Genomic DNA, 5540 nt, shown 5'->3' on the forward strand with positions numbered 1-5540 from the left:
TTTTGGGGTCTCTCCCCCCCCAATTTGTGTCTCCCTGCCCCAATCTGTCTCCCCCTCCCCAATTTGTGTCTCCCCCTCCCCAATCTGTCTCCCTCTCCCCATTTTCAGGATCCCCCTCCCCAGTTTTGTCTCCCCCTCCCCAGTTTGTCCCCCAGGCTCCCCCCTGCTGTCAGCAGCCGCTGCCGAGCGTTTGGTGCCGCGCTGAGCCGGGCCAGGGGGGCGGCGCTGAAACTGGGACAGCTGCTGAGCATGGCAGGTGGGACCCCAAAACACCCCAAAATAATCCCAAAATAAACCCAAAAATATCACAAAATAACCCAAAAAACATCCCAAAACCATCACAGAAATAACCCAAAAATATCCCAGAAATACCACAAAAACACCCCAAAAATATCCCAAACTGGGACAGCTGCTGAGCATGGCAGGTGGAACCCCAAAACACCCCATAATCACCCCAAAATAAACCCAAAAGTAACCCAAAATAACCCAAAAACCGTCCCAAAAATATCACAGAAATATCCCATAAACATCACAAAAATATCACACAAATATCACAGAAATATCCCAGAAATATCATACAAATACCACAGAAATATCCCAAACTGGGACAGCTGCTGAGCATGGCAGGTGGGACACCAAAAAAACCCAAATCACCCCCAAAACACCCCAAAATAACCCAAAAAACATCCCAAAATCACTCCAAAATCACCCCAAAAATATCACAAAAATATCCCAAAAACACTAAAAAAAAAAAGCATCCCAAAATCACCCCAAAATATCCCATAAACAACCCAAAAAACATCCCATAAATAACCCAAAATCACCCCAAAAATATCCCATAAACACCCTAATAAATTTCTCAAAATCACCCTACAAACACCCCAAAACATCCCAAATTTATACCAAAACCACCCCAAAAATATCCCAAAACAATCCCACAATCACCCCAAAACTACCCAAAAAATATCCCAGAAACACCCCAAAATCACCACAAAAACACCCCCAAAGTATCCCAAAATATACCAAGAACATCCCATAACCCCATAAATCACCAAATCCCAAAAACTCCATAAACCCATAACCCCATAACCTCACAATCCCATAACCCCACAAACCCATAACCTCAAAATCCCATAACCCCATAACTCCACAATTCCACAATCCCATAACCCCACAAACCCTTAACCCCACAATCCCATAACCCCACAGTCCCACAATTCCATAACCCCACAATCCCATAACCCCATAACTCCACAATTCCACAATCCCATAACCCCACAAACCCTTAACCCCACAATCCCATAACCCCACAGTCCCACAATCCCATAACCCCACAATCCCATAACCCCACAATCCCACAATCCCATAACCCCACAATCCCACAATCCCATAACCCCACAGTCCTGCACAGACTCGTCGGTTCTGACCCCACAGCTGCAGCAGATCCTGGTGCGGCTCCGGCAGAGCGCAGAGCCCATGCCGGGCTGGCAGACCCGGGTAGGGGATTGGGGTTTATAGGGTTTTTATAGGATTTTATTGGGTTTATAGGGTTTATTGGGGTTTGTTGGGGTTTGTTGGGGTTTGGCTCTGGCAGAGTGCAGAGCCCATGCCAGGTTGGCAGACCCGGGTTGGGGACTGGGGTTTTTATTCTGTGCCAGAATTTGGGACCAGCTCCTGGAATTCCAGGATTCTATGGAGCTTTTATAGGATTCTATAGGATGTAATGTGATTTTATGATAATTTATTGGATTTTCACTGGTTTTTTTTTTAAATTTCCATAATTTGGGGAATTTTTGGGATCCCCAGGCTGTGCTGGAGCAGAAGCTGGGCTGGGATTTAGGACCAGTTCCAGGAATTCCAGGATTCTATGGGATTTTTATAGTTTTTAATGTGATTTTTTGGTATTTTATAGTATTTTATAGCTTTTAATGTGACTTTATGTTACTTTTTGGGATTTTTACCTGGCTTTTTTTGGAATTCTAGGATATTTTGATAATTTTAGGAATTTTTGGGATCCCCTGGCTGTGCTGGAGCAGGAATTGGGTCAGGATTTGGGACCAGCTCCAGAAATTCCTGGATTCTATGGGATTTTTATAGGATTTTAATGTGATTTTATGATAATTTATTGGATTTTCACCGGGTGTTTTTTGGAATTTCAGTAATTTTGGATATTTTTGGGATCCCCAGGCTGTGCTGGAGGAGGATCTGGGCCCGGGCTGGCGGGAGCAGCTCCTGGAATTCCAGGATTTCCCCGGGGCAGGTTCAGCGCGCGCGGCTCCGCGACGGCCGCCAGGGGGCGCTAAAGGTGCAGGTGGGAATGGAAGAAATAGAAATAAAAATAAAATAGAAAATAAAAATAAAAGTGAGAACAAAAATGAGAATAGGGATAATAGTGACGGGGATGGGGGGATTTGGGGAGGGAAATGGAGAATTGGGGGGGGGAAATGGGAATTTTGGGGGAAAAATTGGAATTTTGGGGGGAAAAATGGGAATTTTTGGGAAAAAAAGCCCCAGGAATTTGGGAAATTGGGAGAACTTCGCGGAGAAAATGGGGGGAAAATGGGAATTCTGGAAAAAAAAAAGAAAATTGGGGGAATTTGGGGGAAGAATGGGAATTTTGGGGGAAAAACGGGAATATGGAGGGAAAAATATGGAAATTTTGGAAAAAAAACCCCAGGAATTTGGGAAATTGGGGGACTTTGAGGGAATTATTGGGGAAAATGGGAATTTGGGGGGAAAAATGGGAATTTTGGGGAAAAAACGCCAGGAATTTGGGAAATTGGGTGACTTTCGGGGAAAATGGGAATTTGGAGGGTAAAAATTGGGATTTGGGGAGGGGAAAATAGAGATTTGGGGGGGACAATGAAAATTTTGAGGGGAAAAGTGGGAATTTTGGAAAAAAAGCCCCAGGAATTTGGCAAATTGGGGGAATTTGGGGGGAAAAAATGGGAATTGGGTGGGGGGGGGGATGGGCGAAAAATGGAATTTTGGAAAAAAGCCCAGGAAAATGGGAAATTGGTGGAATTTGGGGGGAAAATGGGAATTTTGGGGGGAAAATGGAGATTTGGGGGGAGAGAAATGGTAATTTTGGAGGGAAAATGATAATTTGGAGGGGAAAATGGGGGGAGAAATGGGAATTTTTGGAAAAAAACCCCAGTAAATTGGGGGAATTTGGGGGGAAAATTGAGATTTTGGGGGGAAAAAGGAGATTTGGGGGGGAGAAATGGTTATTTGGGGAAAACAGGAATTGGGGGATTTTGTGGGGATTTGGGTGGAAATTTTGGGATTTGGGATGGGAGTTTGGGGACTGGGACAGAATTTTGGGAATTTGTGCTGGGATTTTTTGGAATTGGAGCAGAATTTTGGGAATTCAGGCTGGGAGTTTGCGATTTGAGTTAGAATTTTGGGAATTGTTGCAGAATTTTGGGGTCTGTGTGGTAATTTTGGGGTCTCTGGAATAATTTTGGGGTCTATGGTGTAATTTTGGGGTCTATAAGGTAATTTTGGGTCTGTAGGATAATTTTGGAGTTTGGGGTGTGATTTTGGGGTGATGTTGGGGTAATTTTGGGTTCTCTGGAGTAATTTTGGGGTTTAGGGTGTGATTTTGGGGTAATTTTGGGTTCTCTGGGGTAATTTTGTGGTCTGGGGTGTGATTTTGTGGTCTGGGGTGTGATTTTGGGGTAATTTTTGGTTCTCTGGGGTGATTTTGGGGTCTGGGGTATGATTTTGGGGTAATTTTGGGGTCTGGGGTGTGATTTTGGGGTGATTTTGGGGTGATTTTGGGTCCCCCCAGTACCCGGGCGTCGCTCGCAGCATCGGCAGCGACATCGAGAATCTGCTGACCCTGCTGAGCCTCAGCCCGGGGCTGCCAAAAGGTGACAAAAACACCCAAAATCACCCCAAAACCAGCAAAAACAGCCAAAAACCAGCCAAAAATCACCCCAAAATGACCCTGCTGAGCCTTAGCCCGGGGCTGCCAAAAGGTGACAAAAACACCCAAAATCACCCCAAAACCAGCAAAAACAGCCAAAAACCAGCCAAAAATCACCCCAAAATGACCCTGCTGAGCCTTAGCCCGGGGCTGCCAAAAGGTGACAAAAACACCCAAAATCACCCCAAAACCGACCAAAATCACCCCAAAACCAGCAAAACCAGCCAAAACCCAGCCAAAATTACCCCCAAAACAGCCAAAAATCACCCCAAAATGACCCTGCTGAGCCTCAGCCCGGGGCTGCCAAAAGGTGACAAAAACACCCAAAATCACCCTAAAAACAACAAAAACAGCCAAAAACCAGCCAAAATTACCCCCAAAACAGCCAAAAATCACCCCAAAATGACCCTGCTGAGCCTCAGCCCGGGGCTGCCAAAAGGTGACAAAAACACCCAAAATTACCCCAAAACCGACAAAACCAGCCAAAAACCAGCCAAAATTCCCCCCAAAACAGCCAAGAATCACCCCAAAATGACTCTGCTGAGCTTCACCCCGGGGCTGCCAAAAGGTGACAAAAACACCCAAAACCAGCCAAAGCCACCCCAAATATCCCAAAATCAGCCCAAACCAGCCCAAAAACAACCAAAACCAGCCAAAATCACCTGAAGTCACCCAAAATATATTTTTTTAATAATTTTTCCCTCAATTCCTGGTTTATAATTTTTAATAATTTCCCATATTCCAAATTTAAATTTTTTTATAAATTTTCCCCAATTCCCAGTTTATAATTTTTTATCGTTTCCCCAATTTATAATATTTATAATATTTTATAATATTTTATCATTTTCCCCAATTCCCGGTTTACAATATTTTACAATTTCCCCATTTTTATCATTTTTTCAATTTTCCCATTCTTATAATTTTTTTAATTTTCCCATTTTTATAATTTTTAAAATTTTTCCATTTTCATAATTTATTTACAAATTTCTATTTTTTACCATTTTTTACAATTTTCCCATTTTTACCATTTGTTACAATTTTCCCATTTTTATATTTTTTTACAATTTTCCCATTTTTATAATTTTTTTCAACTTTCCCATTTTTACCATTTTTTAAAATTTTCCCATTTTTATCATTTTTACAATTTCCCATTTTCCCATTTTTTGCAATTTTCCCATTTTTGTCATTTTTTGTAATTTCAGTATTTTTATCATTTTTACAATTTTCCCATTTTTAAAATTTTTTACCATTTTCCCATTTTTATAATTTTTTACAATTTTCTATTTTTACAATTTTTTGCAATTTTCCCGATTTTGTAATTTTTCAGATCTCTTCCCCATTCGGTTATTTTTATCAATTTTTACAATTTCCCCAATTCCTGTTTTTTCCCCATTTCCAGGGCTGTTCGCGGTCGAGCTCAAGCGTGGCTCCAGGCAGGATTTGGGGGGGTTTTGAGATTTTGGCATTTTTTGGGGGGGAGGATTGGGGGGTTTTATGGGATTTTTGGGGGATTTTCAGAGGGTTTTTTTGGGGGGTTGGGGATTTTTGAGGGTTTTGGGGGATTTCTGGGGATTTTTGGGGGGCATTTTTAGGGGGAGGTTTGGGGGAT

General features: G+C 42.5%; 1 long non-coding RNA gene across 1 annotated transcript; it reads left to right on the top strand.

The window, feature by feature from the left end:
• The first annotated feature begins 220 nt into the window (after window positions 1-220).
• LOC306816229 lies at window positions 221-2221 on the top strand. Its single transcript, XR_013777605.1, has 3 exons — window positions 221-256; window positions 1412-1497; window positions 2188-2221. It is a non-coding gene; the product is annotated as an uncharacterized lncRNA (long non-coding RNA).
• The last annotated feature ends 3319 nt before the right edge of the window (window positions 2222-5540 follow it).

Source organism: Erithacus rubecula, assembly GCF_903797595.1.
Source record: "Erithacus rubecula genome assembly, contig: scaffold_450_arrow_ctg1, whole genome shotgun sequence".
In the NCBI taxonomy this organism is placed as follows: domain Eukaryota; kingdom Metazoa; phylum Chordata; class Aves; order Passeriformes; family Muscicapidae; genus Erithacus; species Erithacus rubecula.